This window comes from Dermacentor albipictus, chromosome 2 (assembly GCF_038994185.2).
Source record: "Dermacentor albipictus isolate Rhodes 1998 colony chromosome 2, USDA_Dalb.pri_finalv2, whole genome shotgun sequence".
Taxonomy (NCBI): Eukaryota; Metazoa; Arthropoda; class Arachnida; order Ixodida; family Ixodidae; genus Dermacentor; species Dermacentor albipictus.
Window position 1 is genome coordinate 143,216,736 of NC_091822.1, and position 20,648 is coordinate 143,237,383.

The 20,648-nt window shown below is 47.2% G+C and overlaps 1 protein-coding gene across 2 annotated transcripts in view; it reads right to left on the bottom strand.

Annotated features, from left to right (window-relative positions):
• Positions 1-20,648, bottom strand: part of Hk (potassium voltage-gated channel subfamily A regulatory beta subunit hyperkinetic) — an 85,959-nt gene that overhangs the window by 38,261 nt on the left and 27,050 nt on the right. Inside the window, exon 1 of one of the 2 annotated variants that reach the window (XM_070534040.1) lies at positions 5,151-5,236. The exons of the other annotated variant lie outside the window; for it this stretch is intronic. The gene's annotated coding sequence lies outside the window, so the exon portion shown is untranslated. Of the gene's footprint in view, positions 1-5,150; positions 5,237-20,648 lie in introns of those variants that run through there. 2 annotated transcript variants of the gene reach the window in all.

Sequence of the window (20,648 nt, forward strand, 5' to 3'; positions counted from 1 at the left end):
AGTACGCGACGCACCCAGGCTTCTCATTGCGGTTATTTCGTTACGTATTTGCGCGCGTTTTGGTAACCAGAAGTATGCGCAGGAACAAGTTTAATGCAACGGAAGTTTGGATGTGGCCCTTCACTGCACATAATAACCTCTTCCTCGCTGTTGGTGGGAGGTGCCTGCGCCAATTCCGCCGAGTCAGCGCAGTTCGTGCTACCGATTTACCCCACCATTGCCTCATGGACGTTGAGTACATTGGCTCCGCCAATAAAACCCCTCATCATGAAACGCGAAATAATTTGTTGGTGCCCTTTGTGTGAGGAGAATACTTGATGACCTCTGTTAGGTTCTGCCCTCTTTAACAACTTTTGTGAACAAACATCAATAAAGCTTTGACTTAGGCTAGTTGTTATGGCATCTTTCTGCTTGCTGCGCTATGCTGTTATACGAAGGACAAAAAAGAGGAAGAAGTAGTCGACTTCATCAGTAGAGCACAACCAGTCAAGTGACTTTCCATAGATGCAAAAGAACTTTTTTACAATGTTCCACAAGGAGCAGCCATGTAATTTGTTGAAGAATGTATCGACACCTACGGGAGAGTAAGGTTCGAAAACCAAAGCAGATTGAGTGTTGATGCCTTTTTTGAAACTATTAAGGTTATACCTTCAATCGCTGTTCGTCATGTTTCAGGCCGGGACAAGTGTTTTTACAGACATTAGGGATCTGTGTCGGGTCATCTTTAGCTCCATTGCTGCGCGACATATTTCTAGCTAAGGGGGACAGGATATTACAAAATAAGCTACATAGCCTTGGAGCACCCGGATGTTTCCGTTATGTCGATGATTTTCTTCTTTGTTTTCCATATGACCAGTTCGTAGACGTTACTGAAACAGTAAGTGTGGAAATGTTCACAAGGGCACACCAAGGCCTGCAGTTTACAATAGAAATGCCACATCATGATAGCCTCCAATTACGGCCTGTTACGGCCAAGACTCCTCTCTGTTAGGGTCGAGACGGCCAACAGTATTTGAAAATAAATTCTAATACTTAAAATTGAGATTCAGTGCAACTGACACGGGTTTGAAGTACAAAACGAGGAGCGAAAAAAGTCTGCTCCCTTAGGATTCAGGGCATTACAAGTTAATAAAAAGAGCAATTAGGAACTCGAGCATTAACCTAGCCATCAAAAAATCATCATGTGACCACAGCATCAACGATAATGTGTAGGGGCAGGTCACCGTCGAAGCTTAAGGACAGTGGTTATCCCGTTACACTTATAATGTCCATCGCGGAAAAAGTTTTAAGAGGCTTAAATAACAAAAATAACGTGACTACAAAGGACGGTGAGAATAAGAAGGTGACTGTCGCACCTTATATGCGTAATATTTCACATGGCATAAGAAAGATTGGCGAAAGGCACGGCGCCAAAGTGTTTTTTTTTTTTTCAGCTCCTTGAAAGATGTAAGGCCTATGCAAAAAAATAAATAACGATACAAAATCTGACAAGAACAAATGCGTATTAAAGCTTGTAAAAGAAAACAGGTATTTGGAATGTGTTGACAACCTTGTGTACAAGTATCTTTCACGTGCGGAAAATCGCACATAGGCCAGACAGGCCTCTCTATTAATATCAAGTATTAATATCAAATTATGAGAACACAGGTATGCGACAAAAATGCTCCAGTCACCAGGGCATTTGCCGACGCATTGCGCATGATGCAGCTGGAAGGCTACCTTCAAAGAAACCAAGGCTTTGGCTCGATGCAGATCTAAAAAAGCACGTGAAATTTTTAAAGCGTTTTTCATGCTCAAAATGACTCGGGAAGCCCCGTTAGCACATCCTCTGTGGTGTTGGGAGAAAAAGCCTTTAAACTCCCAGACGGATGTTATATCTAGCCTTACTTGTCATTGTTAAATTGGATGTGCGTTGTTTGGCTTCTTTCTCGTCTTTCATTTCGTATTCTCTATTTATTTCACAGTCACCCTTAGTGTATATATCTGAGGTGTATACTAGCGAACAATAAGCAGTTGAAAGTTTCCTCACATGTGCGTCTGTCGGTTTTTGTCCTTTGTATAACAGTATAGCGCAGCAAGCAGAAAGAGGACAAACTTCATTGATAACCTTTTTGAAAAATTTTCGCATTGTTCAATTACCGCAAGATCACCGATACGCCAATAAAAACCCTTATTGCGAAACCTGAAACCTTTGCTGTGCCCTTTGTTTGTTGAGAACATTTGGTGACCACCACTGTTGACAAGCTTCGTTGACAAACTTTGTTGACAATACATTTGCGCGTTGCTAATCACGCTCAGCTAATAAAGCATGAAACACTCGAGCTTCCGTGTTGTTCGCGCTCCGCGTCCTTGTAGCCATTCACTCTCCCTCTCAGGGCCTCATGACGGGGCGCATAAACAAGCAACGAAGTACTTTTTTTTGTTTTCCGAAAATAAAACCCTTCCGAGATACAAGCCGGCAGCGCGCTCACACGCACACGGCCGCGCTTACACAGCAGCGCAGGAGCCAGGATGAGGACCGGAACAGGGTTTTCCGGGTGAAGCGGGGAAGCAGAGGGTGTATAACTGCACCAGAAGACAAGCGAGCGGGGACCATAGCCGCAGGGAGCCGCAAAGCGTGCTTCACCGGGAGTGTCAGAAATAAGACTGAAAGGGTCCCGATGCGAGCGTTGCCCAAGCTTGGCCCCAGCTGCTGCACGGTTGCCCCAAGTTGCGCCCTGGGACGTCTTCATTTTCGGAGCCTCCGGGTTTAGTAAGTCGTTCCGCGGCTGTGAGTTGCCCAATAATCGTTGGTAAGGGAGAACGCAAGAAAGAAAGAAAGAAAGAAAGGAAGAAAGAAAAAGAAAGGAAGAGAGAAAGAAAGGAAGGAAGGAAAGGAAGGTAGGCAGGAAGGAAGAAAATAAAGAGAAACGAAACATTTCTGTTTCAAACAAATGTCAAGATTTTCTTTTATGCGAAGCATATTACGAGAGCTCAACCCAGCTCCTCAGGCGCGGCGGTGTCGCCTTGAAACCACGTGACACCGTGACGTCACGACAGAGGAGAAGTGGCTTTGGCTCAACTCTTGCAAGATGGGCTGGGTGGGAATCGAACCAGGGTCTCCGGAGTGTGAGACGGAGACGCTACCACTGAGCCACGAGTACTTTTTTTTTCTTTATTTACTGAGCCACGAGTACGATGCTTCAAAGCGGTACAAAAGCGCCTCTAGTGAATGCGGTGTTGCCTTAGAAACGAGCTGTTTCTAAGGCTCAGGCGTGCGTCGCTTGCTCAGGCACACATTTCGTTGCCGCGCCGAACGCTGCGTTGCTCGACGCTCACCGCGTCCAATGCGGGGCGTCCAAGGCGAAGCAGAGTAACGCATGAGTTGTTTCTTCGTCTAGCCGAACCAAATATAGCCAAGCAACAGCAGTTCACCAAGCTAAACAGTGGTTCAACAACTAAAATAAAGGCTAGTATGCTTCGCATCCTGGGCTTAACCTTACCTAAACCACAGCCTTTTTTTTTTGTCTGCTGTTCGCGAAGACTCCCCCTCCCTTTCCGCTCTGACTGGCGGAATTATGGAGTACACTTATCCTCGTTGTCACCGTAGCTAGGGGTAAACAAAAACCTCCATCCGCAACTGAGCGGGCGACCCAAGATGTTGGCGAGCTGTCAAAACCAGTGAGGAGTAGTGCTAGTGAGCTAGTAGTCGTTAGTGTACAGACGGTGCCATCTGTGCACGAGAGTGGGTCTACTTAAGGGAAAATGTCGCCTGAGAGCAGCCCAAGCCTGAAGCAAGAAAGAATCTTTGCAGAAAAAAAAAAACAAGAATGTCGTAATGGTCTAAAGATCGAACCGGGCAGCCACCACCACTTTTTCCTGACAAGTCTCTGTGCCAACTGAGCTAGAAAACCTAGGGTAGCAGCTCTAAGTGGCTTTCATAAAACACCACAAATATACTGCTATACCACGTCATTATTGACGTCAGAAGGACTTGAACGTTACAGCAGTCTCAGTGCAAAATTGAAAAAAAAAAACATGTCAGTTTCGTACGAAAGGTGATGAACTTACAGCGACAGCAAGATTTTGCTTAGCGCTTGAACTTCTCGGACGGTGTTCTGGTGTTCTGACTATGCTCGGGTGCCACTATAGGTACAGTGTACTAGAATATAGGCACTGGACGCGGGATGAATATGGACCGATGGCGCCTTCATGCGGCGGCGCCACGAATGTAATGCCATCTGACGGCCGAGCCAGGCTCAGCGGACGCTGCCGCCGGCTAAGTTGATTTAATACGTTCCATCGCTTTTTTTTTCTGTCTTGCGTTGCCGAAATACCACGTGAAACGACATCCGATCAAACATGTTGCGTTTCTGGGTGCGCAAACAGTTAGTGAGACATGACTGAAGCTGTTTCGGCCATGCTGTGCTATCGTCTTTCATCGCGGCCCCACGAGATGGAACGGCGGGAAGTCTGGATACTCGTGGTCTCTAGGCAACAGTACGCATAGTGCTAAGCAACTGAAACGCGGTACACGAAGCGCATGGTCGCCGGCGCTTTTCGCACCGACTGTAAGCGCTAGTGGGGACATGGTGGTGTGCAATGAAAGCGAGAGCCTTTGTGACGCATTGTGACACATTGTGACGGCAACTGGTCCCACGGCGATCACCTAGAGCTCATCTGTGACGTAAAAAAAAAAAACGCTTACTACGTTTCAATCACTGATTTCCGTAGCTGCTTCGCTACGGTCTAGCAGTTCTAACATTAATAAATGGGCCGTTCATACGCAAGAGCTTAGTGTCCCATGGGAATTGCCTGTCTTCACCTCCGCAGCTGCAACGGCTCCGGAGCTTTGGCTGCGAAGGCGAGCACTCAGATTTACAGTCGCCATTTTGACGTCTTATCAGTGTATCAGTCTTCTTTTTAAGGTATATTTTGCTTCCTCGCGCTGCCCAACTGTAGCTGCATCCGGCACATGACTGCTTGCTGTGCATCGACGGCGAACGCAGAGGTATGGGTGTGTTCACACTTGCCGCCACCGACTGCTCTCATCGCGCTATGTTGCGTGAAATGGGCCATGACCGAAAATTGAGCTAGTTTCTAAAACAATAGGAATGACGAAGCATTGAAAAGATAAAAATAATTACAACAGACAGAGGACAAGGACTTACCGACACATGTGCGACCGACGAATCAGCTCAAGAAGCACAAAAAAAAAATCACCGACGATTCCGTAACGCACAATTCGAGCGCAGCTCTGTACGTGTTCTCATTTCGCGATATGGTGCGAAGAATCGGTCTCGTGCGACGCGTTACAAACGCGAGCGAAGTGTTGCGCGACTGCCTCGCTAATCTAGAGACCGCGAGTGCCAGCGCGTGGGGCCAGCACGTGGGTCACGCGTGGGCTCCATTCACAGAAGGCACCGCCGACAGAGCGAGACGACGAGCCCTACTCTGGCGCCATCTCGTAGCCATCGTCACAAAGCCCTAGTGCTCTGCCACTGTCCTCAATACAGCGTGCACCGGCTGTCACTAGCGACCGCGTTGGCACGCCTTGACGACAGGCCACTTTCAGAACAGTCAGTTTTGGAATGCCGACGTGAACTGTTGTCGCAGCAAAAGTCGGTCAGGGCTTTGTTGACTTTTCTACGTGACAGTGGCCTATTAGAAAGACTATATTGACCCCATTTCATCCCTTTTCATAATTTTTTCTCGCGCTTTCATTTTTGTCACGCTCTTCCTTCCGTCTTTACTTCCCATTTCCCTTCCCCTAGTGCAGGGTAGCAAACCGGAGGTTTTAAGTCTGGTTAACCTCCCTGCCTTTCCCTCATTTGCATCTCCCTCTCTCTCTCTCTCCCCTAGTGCGCGGGCCCTAGCGCAGCTCTCGTTCCTGCGGCCGCGACGTAAGCGAGCGAACGAGCACAGCGAAAGCTAAAAGGGCGAACGCGGAGCGCGAAATGAAGGACGCGAGCCGAGAGCGGCGGAGACCAATGAGAGCGGCCGCTCCAGTGACGTGCGCGCGGGAAACGGGTGTCATGCGGACCCGCCCGACCGCTCGATGCGTACTTTGTGTCTGATCGCAGCCGGACCGCTTGTTTCGTACTATCGTCTGTTCGTTCAGAAGTGTTTGGGTGCGAGCTAGTTGGTACGGATCATTCATATTTAAAACAGCGCCAAAAAAACACGGACAATGGAGTACACAGGACAGCGCTCGTCCTGTGTCCTCCCTTGTCCGTGTTTTTTGGCACTGTTTTAAATATGAACGTCTGTTCGTGTCAGCTCTTGCTGGTTTCGCTTGATTGTTTTGGTCTCGTTCGCGAAAATTTTAATCAGGATACTGTCATGCGAGTAAATATTCCGTTTCAAGTATTTTTGCTTTTCTAAAACAACAAATGTTAGTTTTTTATTTCTATTTCACAATTTATTAGTTCGTTCTTAGTGACGCCTACCAACCGGTGGTTCGGTGCAACACTTGGCAAGGCTGTGCGAACCACCTCCTATGCCATGCGGAATGGCGCTGCTGACTTGAACGCGGCCGTTTAATCCGAGTTTCTTTTATTTCCTTGCGTGTTTGTTCAAACTGTGGCGTGGGCTCCACTCCAAATTTTGCGTGACCTTGCGCACGGCATTCATCCACGAAACGTGTGAGCGCCGGTATATTGTTATCCCGCAAGTTCACGCTGCGGTATCCGACGCGCTTGTCTCGTCGTAACGATAAAGGCGGAACGCTCCACTAAGAAACGTCGCGCTATGTTCGTTTACTCTCCGTAACACAGGCTCTTAATGTCCGAGGGACCCGCCATGGTTGCTCAGTGGCTATGGTGTTAGGCTGCTGAGCACGAGGTCGCGGGATGGAATCCCGGCCGTGGCGGCCGCATTTCGATAGAGGCGAAAACACCCGTGTACTTGGACTTTGGTGCACGTTAAAGATCCCCAGGTGGTCGAAATTTCCGGAGTCCTCCACTATGGCGTGCCTCATAATCAGAAAGTGGTTTTGGCACGTAAAACCCCATGATTTTTTAGAGCGCAGCTCTTTGGCGTCCGTTCCTGGGTTTCGCGTCGTCGTCGGCGTTGTCGTCGGCCTCGTAACCAGCTCCGCCCCCCTTTCATCCCCCCAGCGCTAGCAGCGACCGACTGATACCGCTGGATGCCGCTGACGCCGCTAGAGAGTCAAGATAACGTGACTGCATAGAACACCGTCGCCGCCATGCAGAAAGAGGAGGAAAGGGTCCCCCCCCCTGTTCTTGTGTGGCGGATAGGGTGCTCTTCAGTTGCCGACGCGCCGGTTATTTCACGTAGGCCCCGGCACGTCGACGAATACGTGACCACCTTCCCACGGCTAGACCTGGTTCTTAGCGCTGCGGAAGCGAGGGTATCATATTGTTTGTGTCGGCATCGGCGGCGTTGTCCCTGAAACTAACTCCGCAGCTGGGGTTGACTCACTATCGGCGTCAGCGGCATCAGTCAGTCGCTGTTATCTCTTCCCTCCTCCCTTTATCGTGTTGTCCGCTTGCTGCGCGCGCTTCTGCCCCCATCGTTTGCCGCTGGGTGTACACGCCGCCCCCCTCCCCCCTCTTCCTGCGAGTCTCCGGTTGTCAAAGCGCCGGCTCGAACTTAATTCCTTTCTTCGCTCCTCCTCCAATGCAACCCCTGTGCGGTGGCAATCAGAGAGCCAGATCGGTGGCGGCGGATCTGTATATGTGCACCGCCCGAGCCGAAATTGCCGCTGCCGTTCGCCCTGTGCGGTGGCAATCAGAGAGCCAGATCGGTGGCGGCGGATCTGTATATGTGCACCGCCCGAGCCGAAATTGCCGCTGCCGTTCGCCACTGCGAAATTATCTGCCAGTTCTTTCTGAGCCATGAGCGAGACGACCGATGGAAGTCCTCCGTCTGCTGCTGCTGCTGCTAAACGAGCTGCCAGAGCAGAGGCCCAGCGCCGTCGCCGTCAGAATCCAGAGGTGCGTGCCGCCGAAGCAGAAGCTTACCGTCGCCGCCGTCGAGATGATCCAGGAGTACGCGTCGCCGAAGCAGAAGCTCATCGCCGCCGCCGAGAAGACCCTGCAGTTCGCGCCGCCGAAGCGGAGGCTCATCGTTGCCGTCGAGTGAAACGTGTGAAAAATAAAAAAAAATTCTGTGATAGCGCATACATGTGTTGCTCGATTTCTTTGCCTCAATCTATCGAAAAGGTGAAACAGCTTATTTGCTGCGCTCAAATTTCGCATTAGGAAGTAGCGTAATCGTCGGTAATTTTTTTTTAGTGTTCGAGGGGTAGCAGAATTATTAAGTCGAATGTTTTCTAAATGATAGTGTGGGGCAATGTTGTCTTGTCTGGTAACGGTTGTATATGAATAGATGGTGTCGCGAGGAATTACGAATGATTCTGTGAAAATGATCCGCATATGTTGCTATACATTACGTCTTTTTTTAGACATCACGGCCATAGTACTTTTCATGCATGGAAATATGTTGTGTTTGGTCAGTTATATTGGTTGCATTACTCTAGACGAATAAAAGTGAAGTTGCTTTTGAAACCACTGTGGCAGTGTCATTCATTTCCATCCTATTCGCTCACTTTCTTAAGGAAGCTACTAGATCACTTGCCGTCAATAACAGCCTAATTATGTTTACATTAAGACATACGCCACTCGTATAGTTAAAAGACACGCTGACGTTTCAGCTGAGGCGAGTCACAAGCTCGCCTCAGTCTCAAATAAAAAATAACTGCTGGCGTAGGGGTTAAAATGCCGAACGCTAAAGAAATTCAAACTTTCGCGCTAAGCAGCATACGATTTCGACGTGACTGCCATTTCCGATTGTGACGTCACTTTTTTATTATTTTTTTATTTTTTGCGTGCTGTTAGTTGTCCCCACAATACGTAGATGGTGATGGTATCAACGAGCCGCCATTTTCTTGACATGCGGGCTTCTATGGAAACTTCGCTACCAGTTTCCGTGCACCTTGGTAAAGGTCGCGCAGCGCACTTGGTCATGCTGTTGTAGAGGTGCTGAGCTTTCGGCGTCATGGTTTGATGAAGTAATGCTGACAAGGAAATTTATTGACCCATAGGCACGCTTACAACTGTGGTATGAACGAAAAGTACAATATAAAGTACATCACATGTAATACATCATACTTGATGTAAACAAAACAGATTAACAAATGAAATCATAAATGGTGTCTACTTGACACTGGCTTTGCCACACACAACAACAGCAACAACAACAACAAAACTCATTACCGCATCCACGCAAAAGCATTATTGTCAGCCTCGAATTTATGAAAGATACCCGGGGCACATGCAGATACAGTCTGAACTCAGGCAACAGAATTGAGCATTATTCTGGCTGTATACATATAGAAAGACTTTGCCTCGGGAGACGGTTATGTACCGCGTAGACCAGCGGCGAAGAAACTCGGCTTCACCGAGTTTGAACAACTGTTCTTCAAGATGACCCCATATTATCACCCGTAGTTTCCGCATTCTGGGGTACATTGCTCTATTTGACTGCCCAGATCGTTCTGCTATGTTACGGAAGCACCACAAAATGTAGCTAGCGCTGTAGTAGACGAGACTCGCAAACCGATCTCGGCGCTGTGGTGGCCGCACGATGGATATTCCGAATATTCTTGCAACTAGCTTCCAGAAGGTGCGTGCTACAACGCAGTCCTTTACTACATGCGCGTCGGTCTCTGTTTGTGCGCAATATATGCATTTATCATTCGCTACCATATGCCAGCGTTCAAGCCTGTCTCTTGTAGGTAGAATTCCTCACTGATATTGCCAATGAAAATCCTTCACTTGAGAGGGCAAATCAGGTGAAAGCACAGCTGTCCATGTTTGTGTAGTAGCTGTCCGTGGAGGTACAGCTGTCTCAAACAACATTTCACAAAGCCTGGAAACCGGTGTCGCACGCCACTTTGTAATTCTTAGTTGTACAAGCTGGCTTTGCAAGCGCGCAGCCGCCGCATAGTGCGGTGCTGGCGTTAGTGCCGTCGGAAGCAAGTTGATTGTACTCTGCGGCATAAGCGTTCGACGGTAATGGCCCAGCCAATAAAGGAGCAGTGGCCTACCAGGGTACTCATCATCATCAAGTAGATCACATGTACTCTTAGTGCACAACAGCCTGCCGAATGTAACTATGCACGGCAAGCTCCATCCTCCGCTGGATTTTGGCAGACGCAAAAATTGCTGCGCTACGTATTGCGACTTGTTTAACCAGAACCATGAGAAAATAAGTGAGTTTACTACTCGTACTGTTGGTGACGGCGGGAGAGCTACCCTTGCAGCAAACCACAGTTTACTGCACAATACGTTCTTAACGAAGAAAGCCCTTTCTGCCAGCGGCAGTGGTGACGCAGTCCCTGCTACTGACTGTTCTTTAATGGAGCTGACAATGTCTCGCCACGTGTGAGGTGAAACACCACTTGTACAAAATTTGATACCATGCACGCTTTGCAGGACCCATTCGTATTGGAGCCGAGTAATGCCCTCACAAGCCTGTACATGTTACCGTTCCCAGCCACCGCAGTTACTCTGGTAATTTTTGCTGTCTTCTGACAAATAATTTGTCACTGCATGATTGACGAGAAAAGCAAAACAGTTAATCGAGAACCGCTTCGGTAGCAGCTAAAGCCTCTTAGCTCAATAACTTCTACGCAAAGACCTTAAAGAGCACAAACGCAATGTTAAAGGTCATATTTGCCAAGAACGCGCTTTTTGCGAACCGAAAAAAAAAAAACAACGTTGACGCCAGCCCTCATTTGCAAGGAAATTCGCGTTACCTGAATGTCAAGGTGTAATGTAACGTTGTTGTGATACTTTCAGTGACGTCAAAAAAGAAAGTTGACGTCAAAAAAGAAGGTTCATTGAAGAGCGGCAGATGGCCGTTGGCCCCTGGGGCACATATTTTATAGTGGCGCGCATGCATGGATACACACCCAGTGGTATGTACATTTCATGCATTTTTATTACATCGTCGGTGATTTTTCGTGCGCTGTTCTTCTATTTACATGATTAAGTACGCGACAATGTTAACTTGCATAGACAACAACGGCACCGCCAGGCGGCGCTGTCGCACCGACGTGAGAGCGCCGCGCGCGGGGCAAAATTCAACTAGCGGGTGTACACCTCTCGCATCCCTCGTTCGCGCCGCCTTGATTGCCGGCACATTTCGTACCGCGCGCGGTGTGTGCCTACGTGTGTGTGCGTGGAGAGAGAGAGAGAGAGAGAAAGAGAGAGAGAAAGAGAACATTTATTTATCATGAGTTTGGGTGACTTCCTCGCAGGGTGGAGCCCTTAGTTCAGGGCCCCATTGGCTCGCGCCACTCCGCGTGCCCGCCGGATCAGCCGTCGCTGCTCTTGCGGGTCTGAGCTGGTCAGCGAAGTCTCCCAGGAGGAAGGGGAAGGTGAAGGAATAGGGTAGTAGCCACGTTCTATTCGATTGAGATGCACACGCTTCTATGCGCCTTTAAGAAGATCGCTACGTTTGACGATTATTTTTATGGCTGCAATGCGTTGAAATGGCAGCGTCTGCTTAGCCATGTGACACTGAGAAGGTAATTGGAAACGACATCGTATGTGCCGCCGGAAAAAAATTGTCGGCACGTATGAAGCGTGTTAGCTAAAGTCATTTTTTGCAGTTACCCACAAGTTGTTTGCGACATATCCGTGTTGTCTCTGTTGGCGACAGCGGACTTCCATCGATACTGTGCGGAAATAAACAAAATATATCGCCGCATAGCACAAATACGACATGCGCACACAGCTATAACTAGTACGTCCGCTCCAATATATACTAGAGGCAGCAATGTAAACAGCTTGGCCATTTTTTAACAGCGCTCAAGAGACGTAAGTTGAAAGTATTAGTAATAGTTTCTGCTTCAGCAATGCCGGCGCGACCAAGACGCGAGTGTATTGTCCAGTAACTCGATCTATCGGTGCAGTGGTGATGCGAAAATGAACTCCGGTCATGTTCAACGCATCGTGCACATATTCAATTTCTGGGCACGCGTGAACTCCGGCCACTGCTAGCGCATGCAACAGAAGTGGTTTCCGTTCTTGGGCAGCGCACACACAAACGAAACACAAGAAAGAAGACAGGACAAGCGCTGGTCGAACAACCGAAAGTTTTTATTTGAACAAAAGCATTACATAACCAGTAATCGTGAAATTCATGTGGATTACATGTAAAATCCATCATACACTCACGAGTGATCAATGAACGAAATCGCTTCATTTGCCGGTTGTCTATTTCGTTCGGCACACCGCGGTAATCCATGTCTGTCGTCTGCTTTTTTCGTACCATTTTCTTGTGAGTTGGCAGAATTTCACTGGTGGCATCAACGCTTTCGTGTTTACATCGCTGTAATACAGCACAGTAATAATTTCCAGCCATCCGAAGAGGCGCAGTCGCAAACTAGAGACGTCTCGCGCGCAGCGCGAACTAAGCGCGGGCGCGACCTTTGACCCCCCGGGGTCCTACACTTTTCCGCTTTCATCATTAAGCCGGCTTCAAACGTACAAAGCCTCGCATTCTTGTCGTAATAGACTTTGGCGTTCTTTTGAGCTATTGCCATGTTCTTTCCGACTAGTTCTTGGTTTGCGCTTAGACGGATGTTTTGGCATTTCGCCCCCATCGAAATGCGGCCGCCGTGGCCGGGATACGATCCCGAGACTTCGTGCTTAGCAGCGCAACCCTATAAGAGGATGCCTCATGACTGCGTATGGCTACTGCGATTTATTTTTATGACCATGTATAGTGAGTGCTAAATTTTATTGACGGAAAACGAATGCCTTATTGACATCTGTGTTACAAACTTAAATGAAGATGAAGTACTTGCCGGTGTTCTTACAAGTGATATAAGTGACCATTTACCCCTATTTTCCTTTACCAATCGCACTAAAAATCGCGCTACCCGGGCACCTTGTCATCAGCGAAAAATAAATAACTTTTTGTTACAAGACTTTCAGGAATTAATTGTAGCTATAGACTGGCAGGCGGTCTACAATGAAAGTGATGTTAACGAAGTTTTCGACATTTTCCTTTCCAACATACAAATTTCTTATGAATCGGCTTTCCCGCTACGATTACCTCCCACCGCTCAAATGACGTCTAGGCGTTTTTAAGTGTTGAGGTTTGCCCCCGCATCCCCACGAGATGTGAAAGAGTGTAGGGCGTGTGTCGCAGCACCAGGGGCAGATGTCGCGATATGTTTGTGGGAGCATTTTACTGTGTCTGTGTACGTTTGGAAATGTGTTGGTCTGAATAAGTCGGAGAGCTACGGCACCTTCAGTGCTGAGCTTTCTGTGAGGCGGAGGATAAATCCTGCGGTTGAGTCGCTGGATATCGAGTCGGTCGCTGTAATTGGACGGCAGGGGCATGAAGGTAAAGGGTGGGGATTGATGAGACGATTGGTCGTGCCCCGCTCGGTTGATTAGCGCGCGAGCTAGGGCGTTCGCCCTTTCGTTCTCCTCCAAACAGCCTAGGCAGGACCCGACGGAATTCAACCGAAGCCGATCAAATATGTATCAAGCGAAATAAGTGCCGTTCTAGCTTATATTGTTAATTTGTCAATATCTTCAGAAATTTTTTTCAGATGCACTAAAAACCGCTCGCATAACACCAATCCATAAAGGTGGTGCGAATGATCACGTCTCAAATTACAGACCAATATCGGCCTTAAATTTATTTTCAAAGCTTTTTCTAATGCGTCGTGGTTGACAGGCTGTGGTCTTTCTTGACTAAACGCAATGTAATCTCAAAGCACCAATATGGTTTCCAAAAAAGTAAGTCAGCAGAGCAAGCCCTTCTAGACGTCAAGGATAAAATAATTGAGAACATCGAAAAACTGAAGATTACACTTGGCCTTTTTTCAGATTTGCGGAAGGCTATCGACTCGATCGATCATAAAATATTATTTCATAAACTAGAAATCTACGGAATACGCGGCATCGCTAATGATTTAATAAGAAGTTACTTAACGAATCGAAACCAATTTGTTCAGATAAATTATATTGCCTCTGAAATTTTGCCTATAAAACAGGGTGTACCTCCGGGCCCAAAACTGGGCCCACTATTGTTCTTAAATTATGTAAATGATATTGTACGAATACCCGGCTCGCCTGACTTGGCAATGTATGCTGATGATACCAACGTGTTTTTTACATCCACTGACACTTCTGAACTTTCTGTCAGTGTTAATGCGTATCTAAATCGCTTATCAGTTTGGTTGAGTGCAAAATATAGTCTTGAATTAAATACTGCAAAAAAAAACATACATTTTATTCAGGGCTCGTAACAAGAACATGCCCAAGGACATTAACATTAATTACAATGGCACAGCGATGAACCATGTCCAAGAAAAAAAGTCTTAGGCGTATGGCTTGACGAACATTTATCTTGGAGTTCGCATATAAGGATGCTATGCAATGACCTTTCTAAATCTGTCGGTGTCATTAACAGTATAACCCAGCTGATTCCGCTTTGGCTCAAACAACAGTTATACAATACCCTCCTTTACTCTAAACTCTACTACGGGGTCCTGGTTTGGGGAACAACTTCAAAAACAAACTACGAGTTAATTCTTTTACAGAAACGAATCCTTCGTACATACTGCAATTACCATGGCCGTTTTGTGGACCTTGAAACAGCTCCATTATTTCAACGCTACTCCCTTCATCGAGCAGACAGAATATATTATAAGAAACTTCTGATCACCATACATAAACAAAAATTATTCATCAAAAAAGACAACGTTGAAATATCTCGTTATTCACTGCACCGCCATGCCAGACACTTACCGAAAACAAGAACAAATTATGGTAAACAGACATAAATATATCAGACAACAGAAATAGTAAACAAGGTAGGAGAATTGTTAAACTTTAGTGCTTCGGAAAGCTCCTACAAAAGACAGCTTAGTGCATTATTACTCGCCGATGACATTTGCTTTCACTAATTATTAACATTTTCATTTTATTGCATCTGTATGTAGGGAAGTATTACCTAACAAAGAGTGCATATATATAGCATTTGTGCTAATGTTTACGCGGCTTCCTGATTCCAATGAACAAATATTGTAATCGTTTTTGTTACTAAAATTATGCTCTCTTGTGCGATCCATGTGTATTCATTTGTACTGATTATAACCGCTGTTGTAACCGTGGGGTCCGGGACCTCTGTCAGGCCTTCGTGCCTTTAGTCCCAGTCTCCCCTCGCTCTGACGAGAAATAAAGTACATACGATGATGATGATGATGATGATATAAAGCGAAATTCAGAAGTGTAGTGGATCGAAGGAAGCGATACAATCGGGATAAAATGACATTGCGCATCGATGATAGACATTGATAGACATTGCACATCGATAGCGAGTACATAAGCGGTGTTAGGAGTAAGAAAGATTAATCAGACTAATTACATTAATTGATATAATATTACTTAGTCGCAATGACGATTAACTGAAGGTAAATACGAATAGTGAGGCTAATTAACACCGAATTAGTGTGAGTTAACTCACCCTAATTAGCCTAATCCCTAGCGTTAGCCTAATCAGGAGTAAGTCTGTTTATCTAAACTAATCAAGAATAATTAGGGTACTTAGAAGCGATTAATCCTCATTATTTAGATGGCAGATTATTTAAACATTGCGTCAGGTAATGAATTGGTTATGTATTTGATTATACAGGCATATCCATCATACAACTAATTAGGCCTAATATATTAATTATTTTTGTAAGTAGATAATTGATTATACACAATTGCCACCGCCAAACTTTGACCCGAGTGCATCGCTCTTTCCTAAACCGCTCCTAATCAGGCCAGGCTTATTCGAACGACAGAAAGCCTTGCTAGTTGGTAAGGATTCGTTATGCAAAAAAGAGGCGAGGCGTGCAGACAGGACACCGGAGTAGAGAAGTGGACAACACGAACTGCACGCCTCACCTCCTTTTTGCATGATGAGGCTTATTCGCGCTACGCGGGGAAGCAGCAAGCCAGAGCTGCGTGCTGAAGAAAAAACGCGCTGGGACCACTTGCCAACTACAGGGACTATATTGGAACTTCGAAGTCTGCGGTGCGGTCTGCTGGCAGCACAGGCCGCGCTGTACACTCTTAAACAAATGAACACCCTTTGTGGTGTATATTTGCCACACAACGATAATTGTCATCTGTCTTGCCCGCGTCGCCTTTCCTCTCGAGAATGCTCTGTCATGCTGATAACGCGCATGCCGTTCGTGACTTGAAAGTATCGGACTCGCCGCGTTAAAAAAAAAGGAAATGTGGACGAGACAGATACCACGTAAAGAGTGTAATTTTGCTTAAGAGCTTAGGCCCCGCTCCTTGCGTATCCGTCTAGGAGGGGAACGAGTCCAGCAGACGCTTGCTAAGCAGCTAGAGCACAGGTCACGCGCTCGCATCTTGCCTTTCCAAAAAGGACCACCGCGTACGTGATAAAAATGTACACAATGCACTCTAGCCCCCGTATTCAGAAATGCATCTTAATTTGAAGCCCATGCTTGACTTGATTTAAACGACGCCTGTCGTCAACGCACTAAAAGAAACGCAATTAGCGTCTTCGGCGCGTTCGCACCAGGCGTCATTTATATCAAGTCAAGCATGAGCTTCAAGTCAAGTTGCATTACTGAATACGGAGGTAAGATTAAACCCTTCGGGGCGTATATTTTCCACATAACAATAATCCTAATCTGTCTTGCCCGCATTTCCTTTCCTGAAAACGCTGCGCTACTTACTTTCCTGTCGAAAATGCTCTGTCATGCTGATAACACGCATGCCATTCGTGACTTGGAAGTACCGGGCTCGCAGCGTTAAAGAGAGGAAATGCGGGCAAGGCAGATGACGACTATCGTTGTGTAGCAAATATACACCACAAAGGGTGCAACCACAGAACACCTATACAAACTTAGAGAAGGGAAACTGTACCTTCCACAGTGCAATGGAAATAAGCGTAGCGGTGGCGTCGTGAACTAAAGTATGCGACCACAGGTGGCGCTGTACAACAGGAAACGGAACTATATCGATACTGGAAACAGCAGATCAGGAAGGAAGCGTTTTATGATAACTCAAGAGGCAGTGCCCTACTCTTTGAAGCTAGATCAGGATGTCTTAGAACGCGGAGCTATAAAAAGAAATTTAATGAAGAAGAAGACACAAGTACTGTGTGTGGTAAATATGTAGAAACAATGGAACACCTCATACTAAAATGTGATGGTATCAATCCCTATGTCGATGCGGCCACAGTCACCCTTCCTGAGGCCCTAGGGTTCAGAGATAATGATAGTCATGTAAATAAATGTGCGGTGGAAATTAGCAAAAGGCGATTGGAGGATTTGTGGCTCAAAAGCAGAGAGGTTACATAAGGTTAAAAGGGTAGGAAGACGTATTTAAAGAAAATCGAGAAATTCAATAACACACAACACAGATAAAAATAAAAGGCAAAATAAAAATCTGAGCATGGTGGCAACTGCCATCACCCCGTTTCAAAGGGGACTCTCCTACCTTCCATCCATCCATCCATCCGGAAACGGGGTTTTGCACAGTATGGCCGCATGTGTTCTGTGGCTTTACTGGGTTTCTGGCTGCTGCACCTCGATCGTGCTCCTGCCAGTTTGGTTGCTGTGTGGCAAACGTAGCGCCTACATATATAAATATATGTAGCGCTGAGTCATATCGAGTTAAGGCACACTCTGAACTGACCTTTAAGGGCATCCCGAGCGGTTTTTCGTTTATTACGCCGGCGTTACCCCGAGTTGTGCCGCCGCGCTCCAGCTGTTGCATTTCGTGTAGGGCTACTGACAGAATGCGGTTTCAAGGTGGCGCGATGGCCTCGACTGGAATAAACGCACACGACACCAAAGATTGACTAAGCCTGAAAATATTTTATTTGCATTTTACAAGCACAACAAAAAGCACACGTCTACGCATCCACACAAACGCGGTTAAATAGTCAAGAACATAGTCAAGAAATGGCTCATTAATAAGGGTAGCACAAACGCACAAGAAAGAAGACCTAAGCTACAAAACATACGGTCGGCTGCTAAGTATAATAATTTCCCTGTCACCGCGTGTCACTTTTATACAGCATCCTTACAGCACTACCAGGCCGGGTAGTTTGGCGGAAAGAACGCAACAGCTTACGGCCGTCAGTTGCCTCTTAACGGGTGTCATAATTATCCTAATCTCCGCATCAACGTCGTGCAAGTCCGCATACAGGTATCTGTATCTGAACCATATGTGACAGCTTAATACATGTGTAGTGACATTATAATAACCCCTGCGTCTTATCCAACATGCATTGGTTTTGCAAATGCGCATTACAGCTGATGGAACGACATACTGTAAGTGAAGCACAAGAGGACAAGGACAAAAAATTGGAGGATGCTTAAGCTTCGCCTTCAAGAGTGGAACGCGACAGCGTTCCCGTCGACCCGCCAAGGGGTGTAAGACAATGGGCTACGGCGCAGCGACTACGCGCCCCGCATCGGACGCGGTGAGCGTCGAGCAACGTAGCGTTCGGCGCGGCAACGAAATGTGCGCCTGAGCAAGCGACGCATGCCTGAGCCTTAGAAACAGCTCGTTTCTAAGGCAACACCGCATTCACTAGAGGCGATTTTGTACCGCTTTGAAGCATCGAACTCGTGGCTGAGTGAAATTCACTAATTCACTCAGCCACGAGTTGCTGGTCCAAGTAGGCCAACGTGTTTTTATGTATGTATGTCATTTTGTGAATAAAGAAAAAAAGGCGTGGCTGAGTGGTAGCGCCTCCGTCTCACACTCCGGAGACCCTGGTTCGATTCTCACCCAGCCCATCTTGCAAGTTGTTTTTTATTCATGAAGTGCCTGCTGGGATTTATCGCTCATGGCCAACGCCGCCGACACCGGCTTTTCTGCGACACGAGCTCCTTAACGCTGTCGCGTTAAAAGGAGGATACAACACTTGAAGAAATGAAGGATTAGTAGGCGTACACCAAACAAGCGATGACGGAGAACACACAATGATGCATCGGGTGTTCTGTGACATCGGTTTGCGTACCTACGGTGTTATGGAGATCAACGGAATAAAAAATTACCGACGATTACGTTACTTCCTAATGCGAAATTTGAGCGCAGCAAATAAGCTGTTTCACCTTTTCGATAGATTGAGGCAAAGAAATCGAGCAACACATGTATGCGCTATCACAGAATTTTTTTTATTTTTCACACGTATTCCTTTAACAAAGACTCCACTAACAGTTCTTGACAGTCATGAAGGAAGCTTTGTGGTCGGAGAAATAGACTGATATATGTTCGACTTGGTACACCAATGCTTGATTCTCAAAGACGAGATCTATACAAGTGCCTCGCGAGGTTGTCACAGCCGTGGGACGCGTTACGAGCGAGAGGAACGGGATGTTCTCCCGCATAAGTGTTAGGAAATTGCTGTTTGTCTTTATGTCAACATTAAAGTCCCCCACTACTAACATCGGTGTGGATCGATGGACGGTTAATGCGAGTTGCAGGAAGTGCACGACGTCTTTCGTGAGTGCGGTAGGGGCGAAGTAGGCAGCTACTACCAGCAAGCCGTTGGGCAACTTTGCGGCGCACAGTTCGCCAACTTCAAAGTTCGAGCCGGCGCTTTGACAACCGGAGACTCGCAGGAAGGGGTGGGAGGGGGGCGGCGTGTGTCGCCTTCAAGAGTGGAACGCGATAGCGTTCCCGTCGACCCGCCAATGGGTGTAAGACAATGGGCTACAGGGCAGCCATCACTTAGGAGGCGCCCCGCATCAGACGCGGTGAGCGTCGAGCCATATGGTCGAGCAACGCGGCGTTCGGCGCAGCAACGAAACGTGCGCCTGAGCAAGCGGAGCGAACCAAAGAACTCGGTATCCCGGAGGGGGAAATGATGCACGCCAGCCAAACGCCGTGATCGGCACGGGCAGAGAGATAGAGAGATAGTGATCTAAAGAAAGGAAGGACGCTTGATTCTACAGAGGGCGAAGAGATAGGCGAAGCGTTGTCAGGGGAGAGAGTCCGAGCCGCGACAGCTCCAATGCGCGCGTGGCGCGCCATCTGTCGGGGCAGCGCCGTACATGGAGAGGAGGGGGTCTTCTGTGTTTGCCGCAAGATGGCTCTCCGTGTGCGGAAAGCGCAGAAGAAATGCAGCGAAACGCACTTCGCTACTCGTGTAATTGCGACTTCTGTAAGTTACATGTTCATAATTACCGATATACACCACAGTATAACTTTCCACGGCTCGTTTCGAAGGCAACACCGCATTCACTAGAGGCGCGTTTGTACCTTTTGGCAGCATCGAAATCGTGGCTGAGTGGTAGCGTCTCCGTCTCACACTCCGGAGACCCTGGTTCGATTCCCACCCAGCCCATCTTGGAAGTTGCTTTTTATTTATGGAGTGCCTGCCGTGATTTATCGCTCACGGTCAACGCCGCAAAACGCCGACGCCGATGACACCGGCTTTTCTGCGACACGAGCTCCTTAACGCTATCGCGTTAAAACGTATCTTCAAGCGTACGCCCTCAACCTACACCACATTCATTATGATAATAACATCGAAAGACAAAAAAGCCCACCACTAACAAATGCCGATGCTGCTTCTCAGCTTCCTGAATGCTACTTTGCTCAACCTTCGTACTTGCTCAAGCTTTTTCTGCAGAT